Here is a 20,475-nt window from a genome sequence, read left to right as displayed (position 1 = left end):
TGATCGTTCATTTAAAAACTATTGGTGTTTTTCAGGAGTTAACTGAATCTCACTCTGCTTTGTTAGTATATCTTAAAAGTGTTTGATGTTTTTTAAAAACTGTATTGGTGGAGAGAAATAAAAAGAAACGCTGCGAAATGCTGGAAATCTGAAATAAAAATAAAAAATGCTGGAAATACACAGCAGTGCCTGGAAAGAAAAGACAAGTTAACTTTTTGGATTGAGACCCTCTGTCGGAAGCCCTCATTCTAATAAAGGTTCTCTACCCAAAATATTAACTTTTTTTTCTAAAGTCTAGCTCAAATGCTGACTGACCTGGACTTGTCTCTTCTGCTTCTTTCTGTTTTTATGATGTCTTGTATCTCCCGCAGTCTTGCTCAAAGATCAAGGATGAGGCTGGAGAAATTGTGGATGCGACGGTCCAAGACTGAGCAAGAGGCCAGGGCGCAAGGGTCAATGGACATCAGAGAGCAGGAGACTCGGGGAGCAAGTGGTAGGAAAAGACAAGTCAGGTGGTGAGAGGCTGGGGATGCAACTGGTAGGTTAGGGCTAAGGTGGTGCTGGTGCCAATGGAGTTGGGAATGTTAAAAGGCTGAGGGGTGAAAAAGTCAGCATACAGCTTTCTAAGACAATGTTAAACCTGTTGGCAGAAGTTCTGGCAATAAATTAAAACTTACCTCTTTGCTTTTGTATCGATGTGCTGGCTGTGGCAACTGAAGTGGCGACTGGCATGACTGGAAGGGATTTGAAAGTATTTATCCTAATATCTAGTTGCTTTTGAGACATGATTGCAGCCATTCAGACAGAAGCAAAGCACAAGGTAGTTTTGGTGCTGATTGGAAAAAGTAGAAGCACCAAGCTGGTTGGAAAGCTCAGACTATATCTCCCCTGTCTTTGTTGTCCTTGTGCCTTTGTTGCTGCTGTCATTCTGCTAGAATAATGGGTAATCCAGGCTGCGGATTTCTCTACAGCTGCTGTTCATGTTTCTCTGCTATCAGCTTTACGTGTATGTTTCACAGTTTTAAGTTTCACCATTGCTGAAACACTCTAGTGTTTTGATGAAGAACAGGTAAAGTTGCCCAAAAATTACTGATGTCCCTGTGCCAAAGGTGAACCACATTTACTATAACTAATGAAAGAGATTAGAGGGTTAAATGCGTGGTTCAGAGTGGTGTGGGAGGAAATGGTTTCAATTCATGGGACACTGGCACCAATACTGGGGAAAGAGGGAACTGTTCCGTTGGGACTGTCTCCACTTAAACCGGGCTGGGACCAGTGTCCTGGTGAATCGAATAACTAGGGCTGTAGATAGGGCTTTAAACTAAAAAGTGGGGGGGGAGGGGAGGGGTCAGGTGAGGGAAAATTTAGAAATCTAAAGAGAAAAGTCAAAGCAATGCAGCAGTGTAGCGATTTGCGTAAAGATAAGCTGTGTGTGATAGGAAGGGATGGAGTTTAAAGGTAATCGTGCATCAGCGAATAAGATGAAAGCAGGGAATAATGGTAAAAGGTTAAAACTAAAGGCTCTTTACCTGAATGCACGAAGCATTCGTAACAAGGTAGTCTAATTAGTGGCACAAATAGTGATAAATGGGTGTGATCTAATAGCCATTACAGAGACATGGCAGCAAGTTGACCAGGGTTGGGAATTAAATATTCCAGGGTACTTATCGAAAAGACAGGCAGACTGGGACAGGATGGGGGGTAGCCCTGATGATATAAGGACAGTAGTGAGAAAGGATCTTGGCTCAGAAGTTCAGAGTTCAGGAAGTAGAATCAGTATAAGAAATAAGGGACAGGAAACACTGGTGGGAGTAGTTTAGAGGCCCCCTAACAGTAGTTATACCATTGGACAGAGTATTAATCAAGAAATAATAGGAGCTTGTAACAAAGGTAATACAACAATCATGGGGGACTTTAATCTGCATATAGATTGGGCAAATTAAATTGGCAAGGGTAGCCTGGACGACGAGTTCATGGAATGTATTTGAGACAGTTTCCTAGAACAATACGTCATGGAACCAGCCAGAGAACATGCTATTTTAGATCTTGTTTTGTGTAATGAGACAGGGTTAATTTGTAATCTTATAGTAAAGGATCCTCTAGGAAAGAGTGATCATAATATGATAGAATTTCACATTGAGTTTGAAAGTGACATTCTTAAGTCTGACACTAAAGTCTTAAACTTAAACCAAGCCAATTACGTAGGTATGACGGGCGAGTTCGCTATGGTAGATTGTGAAATTAGATTAAAATGTATGACAGTAGATAAGCAGTGGCAATCATTTAAAGAAATATTCCAAAATTCTCAACGACTGTACATTCCATTGAGAAATAAAAACTCCACGGGGAAAATGAGCCATCCGTGGCTAACTAAATAAGTTAAGGATAGCATTAGATTAAAAGAGGAGGCTTATAATGTTGCAAAGAATAGTAGTAAGCCTGAAGATTGGGAGAGCTTTAGAAACCAGCAAAGGATGACCAAAAAATTGATGATAAGGGAGGAAATAGAGTATAAGTGTAAATTAGCAAGAAATATGAAAACAGATTGTAAGAGCTTCTACAAGTATAAAAAAAGGAAGAGAGTAGCAAAAGTAAACATTGGTCCCTTAGAAGCTGAGACAGGAGAAATTGTATTGGGGAACAAGGAAATGGCAGAGGCTTTAAACAAATATTTTGTATCTGGCTGCACAGTAGAAGACACAAAAAGTATACCAAAAATAGTGGGGAACCAAGGGTCTAATGAGAGCGAGGAATTTAAAGTAATTAATATCAGTAGAGAAAAAGTGCTTGAGAAGCTAATGGGACTAAAAGCCGACAAATCCTCTGGACCTGATGGCCTACATCCTACGGTTTAAAAGAGGTGGCTGCAGAGATAGTGGATTGGTTGTGATCTTCCAAAATTCCCTAGATTCAGGAAAGACCCCAGTGGATTGGAAGGTAGCAACTGTAACCCCGCTATTCAAGAAAGGAGGGAGAGAGAAAACGGGGAACCACAGGCCAGTTAGCCTGACATCAATCGTGAGGAAAATGCTGGAATCCATTATTAAGGAAGTGGTAACAGGGTACTTAGAAAATCATAATGGCCTGTATTTTCCGATGCCTACGGGTGTGTATGAGCTGTGTACACACCTGTACGGACATCGGAAATGCCGGTTTCAGGCATGTGCTGAAAACCGGCATTTCAGAATCCTCTTGACAGATCGGACGCCTGCCCTGGAGAAGGGCCTCTGCGGGTGGAGAGTTCCGCTTTCAGCAGAACCTCCGCCCGCTGAAATCACTTAAAAATCTTAAGAGTTTAAAAAAGTAAAAATTAATGTTTCACTCATTTATAATTTTTAAATACTTTAAAAAAGGTAAGTTCATTTTTAGCCCCGTAAAAAAAAAAAAATTCAAAAAATTAAATTTTTGTTTAAAATATTTTATTTAATGTAATTTTAACTCATTTAAAAAATGTAATGGTTTAAAAAAAATATTTTATGTTTTAGTGTCTTTTTTCAGTGATCCCCATTCATACTTTTGACAGGTCTATCTGTCAAAAGTATGAAGGGGGATTCCCTTCTTTCATTGGCTCGCCTGGCCCACGTGATCCCAGGGACGCTTGCGAACCGCATGCGTCCCTAGGATACGTGGACCCTGCGCATTTTGACTGTGGAGAGGCCAAGGATCAGAAGTGTCTGGACCTCAGGAGCCCTCGGGTAAGTGCATAAATTTTTTCCCGATAGGAGGCATTCGCAAGCAGGAAGCCTCCTATCGGAAATTACGGACCAATGTGATGAGGCAGAGTCAACGTGGTTTTATGAAAGGTAAATTGTGTTTGACAATTTTATTAGAGTTTTTTGAGGATGTAACTAGCAGGGTAAATAAAGGGGACCCAGTGGATGTAGTATATTTGGATTTCCAAAAGGCATTTGATATGGTGCCACATAAAAGGTTGTTAAGCAAGATAAGGGCACATGGAGTTGGGGGTAAGGTATTAGCATGGATAAAGGATTGGTTAACAGACAGAACAGAGTAGGGATAAACGGGTCATTTTCAGATTGGCAGGCTGTAACTAGTGGGGTGCTGCAAGGATCAGTGCTTGTGCCTCAGCTATTTACAATCTATATTAATGACTTAGATGAAGGATTACATAGGATATACAGCACAGAAACAGGCCATTCAGCCCAACCAGTCCATGTCGGCGTTTATGCTCCACACGAGCCTCCTCCCATCTTTCCCCATCTAAATCTATCAGCATAACCCTCTATTCCCTTTTCCCTCATATGCTTGTCTAGCCTCCCCTTAAATGCATCTATACTATTCGCTTCCTGTGGTAGCGAGTTCCACATTCTCACCACTCTTTGGGTAAAGAAGTTTCTTCTGAATTCCCTATTGGATTTCTTGGTGACTATCTTATATTGATGACCTCTTGTTATGTTCTTCCCCACAAGTGGAAACATTCTCTCTGTGTCCACTCTATCAACATTTTTCATAATTTTAAAGACCCCTATTAGGTCACCCCTCAGCCTTTTTCAAGAGAAAAGAGACCCAGCCTGTTCATCCTTTCCTGATATGTATACCCTTGCATTTCTGGTATCATCCTTGTAAATCTTCTCTACATCCTCTCCAGTGCCTCTATATCCTTTTTATAATATGGCGACCAGAACTGTCCGCAGTACTCAAAGTGTGGTCTAACCAAGGTTCGATACAGGTTTAGCATAACTTCCCTACTTTTCAATTCTATCCCTCTAGAAATAAACCCTAGTGCTTGGTTTGCTTTTTTTATGGAATTGCTGACCTGTGTCGCAACTTTTAGTGATTTGTGTATTTGTACTCCGGGATCCCTTTGTTTCTCTACCCCACCTAGACTCGCACCATCCAAGTGATAAATTACCTCCCTATTCTTCCTACCAAAATGTAATACCTCACATTTATCTGTGTTGAACTTCATTTGCCAATTATATGCCCATTCTGCAAGTTTATTAATGTCCTCCTGTAATTTGTTGCAGTCCCCCTCAGTATTGACTATCCCCCCCCAATTTGGTGTCTTCTGCAAATTTAGAAATTATGTTTTTGATTCCAAAGTCTAAACCGTTAATGTAAATTGTGAACGGCAGTGATCCCAGCACTGATCCTTGTGGGACACCACTACCCACCTTCTGCCACTGTGAATAGCTACCCTTTACTCCTACTCTCTGCTTTCTGTCCTGAAGCCAGTTAGCTATCCATTCTGCTACTTGTCCCCTGACTCCGCATTCTCCGAGTGCAGCGTATCCAAGTTTGCTGACGATACAAAGCTAAGTGGAAAAGTAAGATGTGAGGAGGATGCAAAGTACCTGCAAAGGGATATAGACAGGTTAAGTGAGTGGGCAATAAGGTGCCAGATGGAGTATAATGTGGGGAAATGTGAGGTTATTCACTTTGGTAGGAAGAACAGAAAATGAGAATATTTTTTAAATGGTGAGAAACTATTAAGTGTTGGTGTTCAGAGAGATTTGGGTGTCTGAGTACAAGAAGCACAGATTCAGCATGCAGGTACAGCAAGCAATTAGGAAGGCAAATGGCATGTTGGCCTTTATTGCAAGGGGGTTTGGAGTATAAGAGTAAGGAAGTCTTACTACAATTGTACAGGGCCTTGGTGAGACCACACCTGGAGTACTGTGTACAGTTTTGGTCTCCTTATTTAAGGAAGGATATACAGGAAACTTTGGTTTATCCGGAGGTTAACTGTCCAGAATGCTCGAGCCACTGGCAAAAATCAGGAGCCGTTTCGTTAGTTTTTTTTTTTTTTCGTTGTTTTTTTTTTCACCAGTCAGGCTCTGCAAGGTCTCGCTGAAGCTGTTGCTAAGCTACAGAGACGCTTGCAAGGTACGGCCGACTGTTTAGAAGCTGCTGCTAAGCAACAGGGTTTGTTGCCAGATACGGAGCTCAAAATCTCCGTATGTTTCAACATTAGCGCTGGTTTGTCCGGCAGTTTTGACGGGACGGCAACAGCTCGGTCCTGTCGGTGCCAGATAGCACAAAGTTTCCTGTACTTGTCTTGGAGGTGGTGCAATAAAGGTTCACTAGATTGATCCCTGGGATGAGAGGGCGGTCCTATGACTACAGATTGAGTAGATTGGGCCTATACTCTCTGGAGTTGTGAAGAATGAGCAGTGATCTCATTGATACATATAAGATTCTGAGGGGGACTGACAGAGTAGATGCTGAGAGATTGTTTCCCCTCACTGGAGAGTCTAGAACTAGGGGCCATAATCTCAGGATAAGGGACTGGCCATTTAAGACTGAGATAAGGAGGAATTTCTTCACTCGGAGGGTTGTGAATCTTTGGAATTCTCTGCCCCAAATTGCTGTGGATGCTCAGTCGTTAAGTATATTAAAGGCTGAGATAGATAGATTGAGTATTGTGTGCAGTTTTGGTCACCTTACCTGAGGAAGGACGTTCTTGCCATGGAGGGAGTGCAGCGAAGATTCACCAGGCTGATACCTGGGATGGCAGGAATGACGTATGAGGAGAGATTGTGTCGATTGGGCTTATACTCACTGGAGTTTAGAAGATTGAGAGGGGATCTCATCGAAACCTATAAAATTCTGTCAGGTCTGGACAGACTAGATGCAGGAAGGATGTTTCTGATGGCCGGGGAGTCCAGAACCAGGGGTCATAGTCTAAGGATAAGGGGTAAGCCATTTAGGACTGAAATGAGGAGGAATTTCTTCACCCAGAGAGTGGTGAACCTGTGGAATTCTCTGCCACAGAGGGCGGTGGAGGCTAGTTCATTAAATATATTCAAGAAAGAGTTGGATATATTTCTTGAGGCTAAAGGGATCAAGGGATATGGGGAGAAGGCAGGGACAGGGTACTGAATTTGGATGATCAGCCATGATCACATTGAATGGCGGAGCAGGCTCGAAGGGCCGAATGGCCTACTCCTGCTCCTATCTTCTATGTATGTCTATGTATTTTTGGACTCCAGAGGAATTAAGGGATATGAAGATAGGGCAGGAAAGTGGAGTTGAGGTCAAAGATCAGCCATGATCTTATTGAATGGCAGAGCAGACTTGAGGGCCGTATGGCCTACTCCTGTTCCTAATTCTTATGTTCTTAGCACCCTTGGTTAAGGAAGGAGGAACACATCGTACCAAGAGTCACAATAACCACACCACAAGGAAACTCAATTTACAACTGACTGCTAAATAACACTAGTGACTAGTTTAATCGTGTATGCACACAGCTGCCCAAACTCTGTCCCAAGCCTTGGATTCATCAGTGAAAATACACTAAGTCGAGAAAATAGTCTTAAGAATATGTGGTCCAGTATCAACTGGACCTCTTGATTCAGGAGGAGAGTTGAGAAAATGAGAAGGTGTAAAACTATAAAAATTGTTGAGGCTGCTGCCAACAGATATAATACTGTAATAAAAACAGAAAATGCTGGAGATACTCAGCAGGTCTGAGTTCTGACGAAAGGTCATCGACCTGAAACGTTAACTCTGTTTCTCTCTTCACAAATGCTGCCTGACCTGCTGAGTATCTCCAGCATTTTCTGTTTTTATTTCAGATTTCCAACATCTGCAGTATTTTCTTTTTGTATTAGGTATTAATACTGCGTTGGCATGAATATTTTAAAGGATCTTTTTAAGCATTAAGTTAATAACTCCAAATATATAAGCCAATTTTTTTTTCAGTTGAGTACAACTCTTGATATATTAGAATTGCAGTATAATCTAGCACATACCCAATTCTGATTTTTTTAAGAATCAGCCCTGGTCTTGTCTTGATATATGTACATTTTTATCAAGCCCTGGTTTTGCTTCTTACAATACGTTGCATATAAGTCTGGTTATAGGCACCTTTGTTGTCCATCCCAGCAGGTGGCAGGATCCCACTGTAGTAAACAGCTAGCTTTAGTATTCATACAGGAATATTTTCCTTACTGGACAGCTTTAAAGGAGGAATGATTCGTGGTTCCACTGTAAAGATCTAAATTTTAAAATTCTGCATTTCATTTATCTCTCTGGATTTTGTAAAGCATCCTGATGGAGATTTGCAATTACTTCACCATTTCTGTTTTTGTAACTTGTCATCTCTTCAGTTTGACTAAATCTCTCCCAAACTGTGCCATGTGCTATGTTTGAGGGAACATGCAGTTATTCTGGTCCAGGCCTCCAGGAATTCCACTCTTGAATTGGCCACTAGATGCGCACAAATGAACGAAAGAACATTTATATACTATCCTCAGGGCATCCCAAAATGTTTCACATCAAATGAATTGTATTTGAAATCAAGTCAATGTTGCAAAGTGTTTGACTTTGCTTAAAAAAGGGAAAGCTGCAATTTATCAGCAGGTCCTTTACCCATATTTAAGGCTGTTTCTTTCCGTACTGCAATTTTAAAATATCACAAAGCTGAAACTTGGGGACTTCTGCATCATATTGATTTTGTACAGGACACTGTTTAGACTATAGATGAAAAATATCATGCGTGGTTCTGGATACCTCACTATAGGAAGGATATTGGACCCTGGCGAGAGTACATAATTGATTCACCACAATGATACCAGGAATGAGAGGATGTAGTTATGAAAAAGGATTTTAAAAAGTGGATCTTTTTCATTGGAACAGAGATTAAGGTTGAATCTATTGCAAGTTTTCAGAATTCTGAAAGATTTTGAGAGGATATATAGTGAAAGATTGTTTCCATTAGTTCGTAAATTGAGAACAAGGGGGAATAAACTCAGGATTATCACTAAAAAGACAAAGGGGAAAAGTTAGAAGACATTATTTCCACACAGTGTTATCAGAATGTGGAATGCTTTACCACAAGTGGCTAATGAAGCAGGAGACTATAACACTATTTAGAAGGAATTGGATGAGTATTTGAAAAGGAAGAATATACAGGAAAGAGCAGGTAAATTGGAGAGCTAGCAATGGGACAGGTGTGATGGACTAAATAGCTTTGTTCTGCTGCTGTAATGTCTATGATTGTCTGTCTTGTGTGATATTATGCAAGCCGCCACTCCCTCTCAGTGATGTGCTGAAAACGGCGGAGATGCTACTGTACTGTGACATGAGAACGTCTGTGAGTTTTCTTTAGTTGAGAAAAATGTTACAGGTTCTTAATTATTCTTGAAATTTGCTTCTATATCTCCTGGCAGTTTGAATGTTGTGTCGTCTATGAAGATTGTTGCTTTTAAAAATATCACAGAGAAGGACCAGTATATTCTTTTGCGAACTCGGTCCCATATGGTAAGCTGCCACATTATGCCTGAAAACATATTGAATTCCCTATTAAAGCGCATGTGGCATTAATGAAAGTTTAAGGAGAAAATGACTCGTAATCATTGAAATCAAACCTTTTGTAAAGTTTCAATCTCAATTTAAGGAACAGTTTTTGAAATGATTCAAAATGCACTGATTTGGATCATTGTCTTTTATTTCGTAAAACTTGGTAGCTCTATATCTAATGAAATTTGTCTGCTAGTAGATACTAGCTCAGAAATAGTAGTTACCACCCATTTCAGTGATATTCTCATGTTTTTCACTGTTCGGAAGCTGTTTTATCAGAAACAACTGTATCTACTGTAATTTAATGAAATCACTTTTGTATTTAAATGTGCCCTTTATATTTTCTTTTATATCTGTGTGGAATAAAAAGGATATATTAAAAACACAACTGCTTAATTTTGCACAGCATTTTTGATCAAGGTGATTATTTTTTTCTACAGTGAATTGTACAGTTAATTACCTTTTAAAAATGTTTTGTCAAACTTGTGTGTACTTAACACAAATTGCAGCCTATTAAACCAGAACCTGTGTCTTTAATATCTTAACTGGCTGTTCAGTTACAGGAGTCTATTGGACAGTCAAAAGGAACCAATCACTTTGCAGCTACCAGCATGCTGCCTCCATGTGATGCGCCTATTAAAAAGATGCTATTTGAGCTGTAGTCCTGTTAGACTCGGCACAACTTCTAAAAGTTGCAGAAACGCAGGAGCGATCTGAAGGTGGGTCCTAGGATTTCCAGCAGAGCAGGGGCAGCAACAGCAGTGTCACTTGGGAGAGCCGGCAGCACTACTCCATGGAGTTCCTGCTTTCAGTTTGAAGATTTGGTTAACTCCAACTAGAGGTACTGAAGAAAACTAGGTAATGATACATGTGAAAAGCTGGTGAGTTGCCGAATTTTTAAAAAGTAAATCATACAGGTTCGCATATTGGTGTAGTTGTACATTTTTTGTATGACAGCATTTTATACCATGAGTCTAGCAGCATGTTAGTACTGTGGTCTATGTGCTTCAGAATTAGGTGGAATAGTCGGTCAGTGGTGCATAAGGACTATTCCACCTTTCCTGGCCGAGTGGATGTTTCCCCTCGTGGAGGAATCTAGAACGAGGGGGCACAGTTTCAGAATAAGGGGTCGCTCATTTAAGACGGAGATGAGGAGGAATTTCTTCTCTGAGGGTTGTGAATCTTTGGAATTCTTTACCCCAGAGAGCTGTGGAAGCTGAGTCATTGAATATATTCAAGGCTGAGAGACAGATTTTTGAGCAACAGGGGAGTCAAGGGCCATGGGGAACAGGCAGGAAAGTGGAGTTGAGGCCAAAATCAGATCGGCCATGATCTCACTAAATGGCAGAGCAGGCTCGAGGGGCCGAATGGCCTACTCCTGCTCCTATTTCTGATGTTCGTTGGATTGTGTCATTATTCTTGTGGTGCCAGGAAAAGGTAGTGGCACCCAACCTCCCTCTTGTACCAATGGACTACTCTCTACAGGGATGTGTCGTGGGGTTGGTGAAGGGGCATTGCTTGAGTGAGCTTTCAGGAAGGGATCCAAAACACTTTGGTACCTTCCCATTTCCAGGTAGTGGCCACACATCCTGCTCGCTGACTGGCATATGTCCCACCACTGCTTAATCCACCATTTTAAATTATCATATCTCCGTGTATTGTGTTACAGTGGGGGAAAAAAATGTAAATTGAAGAGGTATTTTTGAATAATCGAGAAATGGAGAATGATCTATCGTTTGTGAAAGTTTGGATAGTAATACAGATTTTGGTATAAATTAAATATGCAGTTCAAACTGTAAACTGCAAATTGTAAAGTTCTGTAGTACAACTTATGCAAATCTCCAAGAAGGGAATCATTTTTTTCTGATAAGTAAGACTGCACAGAAATATCATATCTTTATTTGTTTAGGAGGTCTTAATCAGTAGTTGTTGTCTGTAATTGTGCTTTACCTTGACCAGGCTAAACAGTTAAAAGTTTAACATTCAGTAGCTTGAATATAAACAAGATGCCAAACAGATTATACGGTGAGCCAACTACTTAAAAGAACCAAATTTAAGAAAGATTGAACACATCAACAGCATCCTGCTTCCAGTTCTGCCCATGCATTCATTTGTATGAGAGAATACCAGGTGATTTATGCACCTGTCCGTGATACGACTTCTAAATTCCCACCTGTCAGCTCAGCAGTGACGATTGGGCCGATGATGTCTGCAACTTGTCAAGTGTTCAACCATTGTAACTTGGCTACTCACTCGGTTCAGCATGCCAACTGCGGCAAGTTCCCAGGGTGTGGCACTTGGAGCCACGAGTGAGAGCTGGGTGAGTCATTAGGACCAACTGCTAGTGAAACCACCCTTCTGGGTGAAGTTGCATTCCATGCAGAGGTGCTACCTTTAGGGCTCACCCCTAAAGGTAATGTGCTGGACTATCTAGTTACACATTTTATCAGCTTTGGGTTGTTTTGCTGTAGAGTAGTTCAGTGCTAGCCATTAAAACATAGTTCAGATATCCATGGTGCATGGTAAGAATGTTTGCACCATTTTTGATATTTAAATTGGGAGTGAATGCCCACTGGGTAGCTAATTAGATTGCTCCAATCTTAAGTATTTCCTAATGTTACAGGGAAATAAGAGCCGTTCATCCTGTCATGGTGTCTCCCAAATGTAAGACTGGATTTTGGATGTCACCCGGCTCAATCGAAAGCGCTTGTTCCTGGGCCTGAAAGTTATAGGTTGAATTCCTTCTGTTCGGATGAGCTGATTGACCAACTATATTAGCATTAAAGATACAGCAACATAAATTGTAATGGGCATAGGCAAATTATGGTATCCAAAGTGCAAGATCTCCCTGGCTTCTTCTGTTAAAATTTACGCACACATCATTTGCACTGCAGCTAAAATAAATCTACACTGCAAGTATATATCTTCTAAAAGCACTTTTGTCATGCATTGCTTTGGAGCTGGTCGTTTGACTCAAGATATTGTATGCTCCACTGAATTGGAGCTCATAAAACCCTCGCGCCATATAGGACTAACCACCCTATCGGCTGGTATAAAGATGACAATGGCTGTGTAAGGAGTGTTCATGTCGTAGCCTGTCGAACTGTTCATCAGCCTGCGAATCCGTTCACTACTTCACACAGTTCTCCAAGGGAGAGTGTGAAGATATGAAAACAATAACTTCACACATTTTACTCATTAAAAATAAGTTCTGATAAAGTTTGCTTTGTAAAAATATTGATAAATTCAATTCGCATAACTTTCAGACTGTGCTTTTTGACAAGATCTAAATACGTGATGTCATATTTTCAGCTACTTTGGCTTTCATCTAAATGAAGGCAGCGTACAATAATAGTGATAGAAAGCTCAGATTAGAGGACTGAGCTGTACCTGATTAGAACAGATCCTCTTGCATCTGGAACTTTTTAATACAGTCCATACGGATGGGCCATATGCTTCCTGTCTAATATAGTTGTTAAGGACCCCAAATAAAAACAGTTTGATGAATTCTAGCTGAATTCCCAGTGGACACAAATTCACAACATAAAGTTGCTCATGTTGCGAGTTTAATTGGAGCTGGTTAGCCAGTCTCACCGATATGTTGTCTATAATAGCTGCTAATGTCGGAAGAGGGGGTGAAATTGTGAGATTTGACTCCTGTTTTCCAATCACGGTCCTGTTGAATTATAAATAATTTAAAATCCTCCTTTTTGGTAATATTTATTTGTTCTGAATATCATGAGGTCAGTATTACAAAAGGGCTTCAAGCTTAAATTATCAGTGGTGAATTATCATGGCCAGTACTAGACATGTCTTTTCCATATTATTCCTCATTGGCTTCAACGGGACAGACAACAATTCCCACATAAGAAAGCATGGAATATGAAAAGGCCTGTTCCTTCCACACACTCTATATAATCCAATCTATCATGAATTGTCCCCCACGCATTTAAACTAAGGGAATGTTTTGCATAACTTCTCCAGGTTATCAAGTGCAATTCCAGAATATTAATCCATCTTCACTGTCCAACCTCAGACAGTTGCTTTTCATAAATAGCATCTCCTTGGTTTAAAATTTCTTATTTTAAATAAGGAAGTTGAAGGGGAAAAAAGTTAGAACAACCACACCAGCCAATACATTATTATCTGCCCAATCTGGTGCACAATCCACTTTCATTTTATTGTTGTACTTTCTCAGTTGAACAACACTGAAAGGGGCTGCACCAATGGTAAGTCCTAGTGAAATTGTTCAGAGAGTAGGCAGGACAGAAGCACGAAGGCAGGGAATGGGAGCAATATTTGTTTTTGCTGCCACCACTATGTTTTTCCCCTTCTGGTTGGTAGCATAATCAGGGCGATCTGACCAAAAGGAGCTGTGCTCTTGACTGAATTTCCACTGCGGCATATAAGGTATTGGAGAAAACACAAAGATAGACAGTATAGCAAGTGAAAGAAGCACGTTGTTGAAGAAACCGTGCTCGTCTGAGGGTGAGGGACATTGTGTGTGGGCAGAACCGTACTGTGCTTGATATGGTCAGGGAACACAAAGGGAAGACCAATTCAGTGCAGCTCCCTGGATTACCTGCTACCTTGATAAATGTAAAATTTGCACCAAATAAAATACATATTTACTTTAGCAGGAGGCCCACATAAGGAAGAAAAACCCAATATATTGTAGCTCCAATCAGATAAGTGATAAAACATTTTTTAATGGTTTGAAAATGTATTCAGCTGTTTAGCAAGTTTGAAAATTATAATATAATTATTAAAGGGCAGTAATGATTTTGGGCTTTTCTCAGCAATTCAAACTTTAATAGCGAAATATATGAATGCTGATTTTAGAAAAATTCAACTTTAAAGAATCCTGACAGCGAAGGAATATTCTGACTTTCATGTATTCTGACCTCTTAATATTTGAAGTGTAAAATGGATAAAATTAAAAAGAAATGCTCTTGGAGACAACAGAAAGAATTTTAATTTATGCTTAATCCTTCATTTTTGTGAATCGTATCTTTTTTTTGTTTTTTTTACAGGTGAAACCTACCTCTTCGACCAAACTTTTGGTCACCTGTCCTAATGTTGCCTTCTTTGGCTTGGTGTCAGATTTTGTTTGATAATCGCTCCTGTGAAAGGCGCTATATAAATGCAAGTTGTTGTTGTTTCTCCTCGCACCCTCCTCACTTCTGCACACAATGTACCATTCCCTGGCCAACAGAGTGGCACGTGGCCTGCATTCAGGCTTCTACAATTGGCTGCTAGAAAGTATATGAGGGTAGCACATGGTAGCTTTTCTTCCCACTTTCCCTCCCTCCCTCCCTCTGGAGAAGCACCTGGTCCCCACTCGGTGCGTCCCTCTTAACTCACTGCATGCGGACCTGATAAAATTCCTAATATCAGCGCTGGCTGTGCCACCAGACTGATCTCGTAGAATGAGATTTCACAGTCTTTATATTGTACCATTCAGTTTTTAATCCTTTGCTCTCAGTTAAACAATTTTCATTATATATAAAAAAACTTCTCTTTCTCTCCTGCTACGACACCAGCTTAGTAAGATTTTTTTTTAATATACTTATTTCATACTGAATTTTCAGGGGTAGGAATGGAGGTGAAAATCAACCATGTTTCCTGCTCCTGATCACATCCCTCCCCCCTCCACCAACCGCCCGCCCCCCACCCGGCAACAAGAAAGTGTGCCTATGCGTATGCTGTGCATAAACAGGATCAAGCTCAATTGTGATGCTCCCACAGTTAAATAGCTCACCAATATTTCCAGTCTAGACTCATGCATTAAAAATGGCCACTTGAACGAATCTCCTTGGGTTGACCGGTGTCCCTGAAACTATATTCCATCAAGAAGTCAGTGCCTTCAGGGGAGGATGAAAGAATGGACAATTTGTTTTTAAAGGGATTGTTTCACTGAGGACGTAGTACCGAAATTGGATTGGTAGAACATAAAGACTGTCGTTCTATGGAAGAAGTGCAACATTAGCAAGTTAGGATTCAGCCACAGTGTTTGTCTTGACAACCAATCCAATCTAGAAAAATTCCACAGAAGCAATCGTTTGGGGGGGTTGAGTTCCGTCCCTCTGCAGTAGTTTCTTTTCCCATTCAAGCTTAAATGTTGCATAAGAAAAGGACAAATAGCAGGATAATTTTTCTTACAATAATGGAAAAATGCACCTTGATCTGTATAGAATCATAGAATGGTTACAGCACGGAAGAAGGCCATTCAGCCCATCGAGCCTGTGCTGACTCTCGGCTAGTCCCACTCCCCCGCCTTTTCCCCGTAGCCCTGCAAATATTTTTCCTTCAGATACTTATCCAACTCCCTTTTGAAAGATAAGATTGAGTCTGCCTCCACCACCCTTTCAGGCAGCGCAATTCAGATCTTAACCACTCGCTGCATAAAAAAGTTTTTTCTTACATCGGCTTTGGTTCTTTTGCCAATCACCTTAAATGTGTGCCCTCTGGTTCTTAACCCTTCTGCCAATGGGAACAGTTTCTCTCTACTCTGTCCAGACCCCTTACGATTACAATCTATATTAACGATTTGGAGGAAGGGACCGAGTGCAACGTATTCAAGTTTGCCGACGATACAAAGATAGGAGGGAAAGCAGTGAGTGAGGAGGACATAAAAAACCTGCAAAAGGACATAGACAGGCTAAGTGAGTGGGCAAAAATTTGGCAGATGGAATATAATGTTGGAAAGTGTGAGGTTATGCACTTTGGCAGAAAAAATCAAAGAGCAAGTTATTATCTAAATGGAGAGAAACTGCAAAGTGTTACAGTACAAAGGGATCTGGGGGTCCTGGTGCATGAAACACAGAAGGTTAGTATGCAGGTACAGCAGGTGACCAGGAAGGCCAATGGAATCTTGGCTTTTATTGCAAGGGGGATGGAGTATAAAAGCAGGGAAGTCTTGCTGCAGTTATACAGGGTACTGGTGAGGCCACACCTGGAATACTGCGTGCAGTTTTGGTTTCCATATTTAAGAAAAGATATACTTGCTCTCGAGGCAGTTCAGAGAAGGTTCACTCGGTTGGTTCCGGAGATGAGGGGGTTGACTTATGAGGAAAGGTTGAGTAGGTTGGGCCTCTACTCATTGGAATGCAGAAGAATGAGAGGCGATCTTATCAAAACATATAAGATTGTGAGGGGGCTTGATCGGGTGGATGCGGTGAGGATGTTTCCACTGATGGGTGAGACTAGAACTAGGGGGCATAATCTTAGAATAAGGGGCTGCCCTTTCAAAACTGAGATGAGGAGAAACTTCTTCACTCAGAGGGTGGTAAATCTATGGAATTTGCTACCTCGGAGAGTTGTGGAAGCTGCGACATTAAATAAATTTAAAACGGAGATAGACAGTTTCCTAGCTGATAAGGGAATAAGGAGTTACGGGGAGAGGGCAGGGAAGTGGACGTGAGTTTAAGTTCAGATCAGCCATGATCCTATTGAATGGCGGAGCAGGCCCGAGGGGCCGTATGGCCTACTCCTGCTCCTACTTCTTATGTTCTTATGATCTTATGATTATGAACACCTCTATCAAATCTCCTCTCAATCTTCTCTGCTCCAAGGAGAACAACCCCAGCTTCTCCAGCCTATCAATGTAACTGAAGTCCCTCATTCCTGGAATCATCCTCGTAAATCTTCTCTGCTCCCTCTCTAAGGCCTTCACATCCTTCCTAAAGTGTAGTGCCTAGAATTGGACACAGTACTCCAGTTGGGGCCAAACCAGTTTTTTTATACTGGTTCATCATAGTTTCCACACTTTTGTACTCTATACCTCTATTTATGAAGCCCAGGATCCCGTAAGCCTTTTTAACTACTTTCACAACCTGCCCTGCCACCTTCAACGATTTGTGCACATATACCCCCAGGTCTCTCTGTTCGTGCACCCCCTTCAGGATTGTACCATTTAGTTTATATGTTCTCCTCCCTCCTCTCCTCATTCTTTCTACCAAAATGTATCCCTTCACACTTTTCTGCGTTAAATTTCATCTGCCACGTCTCCGCCCATTTCACCAGCCTCTCTATCAGCCTCCTGAAGTCTATCACTCTCCTCCTCACTGTTCACTATACTTCCAAGTTTTGTTTCATCGGCAAATTTTGAAATTGTGCCCTGTACACCCATGTCCAAGTCATTAATATATATCAAAAAAAGCAGTGGTCCTAGAACCGGCCCCTGGGGAACACCACTGTATACCTTCCTCCAGTCCAAAAAACAACCGTTCACCACTACTCTGTTTCCTGTCACTTAGCCAATTTTGTATCAATGCTGCCACTATCCCTTTTATTCCATGGGCTTCAACTTTGCTGGTGAGCCTATTATGTGGTACTTGTCGAATGCCTTTTAGAAATCCATGTTCACTAGGTCAACCGCATTGCCATCATCGACCTCCTCTGTTAGCTCATCAAAAAACTTGATCAAGTTGGTTAAACACAATTTGCCTTTAGCAAATCCGTGCTGGCTTTCCTTAATTAATCCACACCTATCTAAGTGGCTGTTAATTTTGTCCCTGATTACTGTTTCTAAAAGCTTCCCCACTATCGAGGTTAAACTGACTGGCCTGTAGTTGCTCGGTTTATCTTTAAACCCTTTTTTGAACAATGATGTAACATTTACAATTCCCCAACCCTCTGGCATCACCCCTGTATTTGTGGAGGATTAGAATATTATGGCCAGTACTTCTGCGATTTCCGCCCTCAATTCCCTCAGCGTCCGAGGATGCATCCCATCTGCTCCTGGTGCCTTATCTACTTTAAATACAGCCAGCCTTTCTAATACCTCTTGTTTATCAATTTTTATCCTATCAAGTGTCTCCACTCCCTCCTCCTTCACTGTGTCTATGGCAGCATCCTCTTCCTTGGTGAAGACAGATGCAAAGTACTCGTTGAGTACCTCAGCCATATCCTTTGCCTCCATGCATAGGCCTCCTTTTTGGTCCCTAATCAGCCCCACCCCTCCTCTTACTACCCTTTTACTATTTATATGCTTATAGAAGACTTTTGGATTACCTTTTATATTGGCTGCCATTATATTCTCATATCCTCTCTTTGCCCTTCTTATTTTCTTTTTCATTTCTCTTCTGACCTTTCTATATATAGCCTGATTCTCAGATGCATTTGCAACCTGACATCTGTCATATGCGTTCTTTTCTGCTGCTTCATATTCTCTATCTGTTTCGTCATTCACGGAGCCCTGGCTTTAGTTGCCCTGCCTTTCCCTCCAGTGGGAATGTACCTCAACTGTACCTGAACTATTTCCTCTTTAAAGGCAACCCATTGTTCCATTACAGTTTTGCCTGCCAATCTTTGATTCCAGTTTCCCAGGCCAGATCCATTCTCATCCCACTGAAATTGGTTTTCTCCCAGTTAAACATTTTTATTCTAGATCGCTCCCTGTCCTTTTCCATAGCTAATCCAAACCTTATGATAACTGTTCCCTAAATGTTCACCTACTGACACTTGCTCCACTTGACCTACCTCATTCCCCAGAACCAGATCCAGCAATGCCTCCTTCCTTGTTGGGCCGGAAACATACTGATCAAGAAAGTTCTCCTGAACACACTTCAGAGATTCTTCCCCTTCTCTGCCCTTAACACTATTATGATCCCAGTCTATATTAGGATAGTTGAACTCCCCCATTATTACTATTCTACAGTTCTTGCACCTCTCTGTAATTTCTCTGCAAATTTGCTCCTCTATACCTTTCCCACTAGTTGGTGGTCTATAGAATACACCTAGTAGTGTAATGGCACCTCTATTATTTCTTAACTCTAGCCATATAGCTTCTGTCCTTGACCCCTCCAGGACATCCTCCCTTTCCAGCAACGTAACATTCTCTTTAGCCAATACTGCCACACCACCTCCTATCTTTCCTGAACACCTTATAACCAGGAATATTTAATACCCAATCCTGCCATTTTTGAGCCAGGTCTCAGTTTCATATTCACAATATCATATTCCCATGTGGCTATTTGTGCCTGCAGCTCACTTACCTTGTTTACTATGCTTTGTGTGTTCGCATACATACACTAAACCTATTTTAGACCATTCTGTAATCTCTTAGTTTGACCCCACCTCATACCTTACTATTTCTTACTTTAGTGCTCTCTGCCTTGCATTGCAAAATTTTATTTGTAAAATCTATTTTGCCACATTTTTTTTGAGGTGGCAGTTTGCTCTCCAATGCTGGGGAGGGGCATGTCAAACACCACTATGGTCATTTATGCGATCCTAAAATTTTTGCATGGGAGAAATCAGTTAATAAAGGCTAGAATCACCACTATCATCTAACAAATAAAAATGATTTTGAATAGTTTTGATCCACCGATCATATGCATGTAATCCAAAATACTGGGAGACAGAGCAAAGCCTCAGCCAAACCAGCACTGCCAGCCGACATCTTGCTGATGCTCAGCTAGAAACATGGTGGCACCACAAGGTCAGAGGCCCAGTGGTTTTCAAACTTTTCTGTGTGGATACCCCTTGCAAATATTGACACACTGATGAGTGTCCCCCATTCAAACTTTCTAAAAACAAGCTGAGAAATTCGATTGCACAGTGTCTGTTTTTCACTGAAGGGTCCAATATGATGTGCACATGCTCACTCCATGCCAGGACTGCACCACACACCATGTTGGTGAGAGTGCCCTATGGTCACCTAGGGTGTCTGCTTCAAACAGGCATTGGGCACTCGATTAGCATAGGCAATGGGCCTAATGCCTGATTCGGGCCCCTTTGTCAAATTGAATAGCGACTGAGCGCAGCATTAATCATACATGCTGCGGTCAGTTTTCTCAGGCGCACAGCAGCCAAACCAGTCCTTCCTTTTAAAGGGATGACGGGAGACTGCCACCAAAAAGGTAAGTAAAAATGTTGTACTTGCCTGAATGTGGAGCTACTTACAGCTAATTGTTCTGAGTCATTTCTTCATCCCTAAAACTGATTAAGATTGAACATGAGGGTTGACTTTAGGGATTATGGAATGACTCACAAGAATTAGCTGTAAAATCATCACAACATCGAGACTCTGTGAACTGAATGCAGAACTGACACTGAGCATGGTGTAGTGCGGTCCATGAAGGAATTGCTTGGAGCCTCGATTTCTTCAGGGAAGCAATGTCTTTATGAATAAGGGTTTAATTGCCTTTTTTTCACCATTTGTGTCTAATCACATGACACAGTTATGTTAATCAGGTCCAAACACGT

At 41.2% G+C, this 20,475-nt stretch overlaps 1 protein-coding gene across 3 annotated transcripts in view; it reads left to right on the top strand.

Moving 5' to 3' along the window:
- The first annotated feature begins 9,926 nt into the window (after positions 1–9,926).
- LOC147115931 (uncharacterized) overlaps positions 9,927–20,475 on the top strand; it is a 42,774-nt gene continuing 32,225 nt past the window's right edge. The window contains exon 1 of one of the 3 annotated variants that reach the window (XM_085990584.1): positions 9,927–10,105. The gene's annotated coding sequence lies outside the window, so the exon portion shown is untranslated. Of the gene's footprint in view, positions 10,146–20,475 lie in introns of all 3 variants that reach the window. The other 2 variants (XM_085990583.1, XM_085990581.1) reach the window with 2 other exon arrangements.

The sequence above is a fragment of the Somniosus microcephalus genome, chromosome 6, assembly GCF_052327205.1.
Source record: "Somniosus microcephalus isolate GS21.2 chromosome 6, FLI_Smic_1.0, whole genome shotgun sequence".
Classification (NCBI taxonomy): Eukaryota; Metazoa; Chordata; class Chondrichthyes; order Squaliformes; family Somniosidae; genus Somniosus; species Somniosus microcephalus.
Note: the sequence above shows the minus strand (reverse complement) of the source record. Positions and strands in the feature narration are given on the sequence as shown.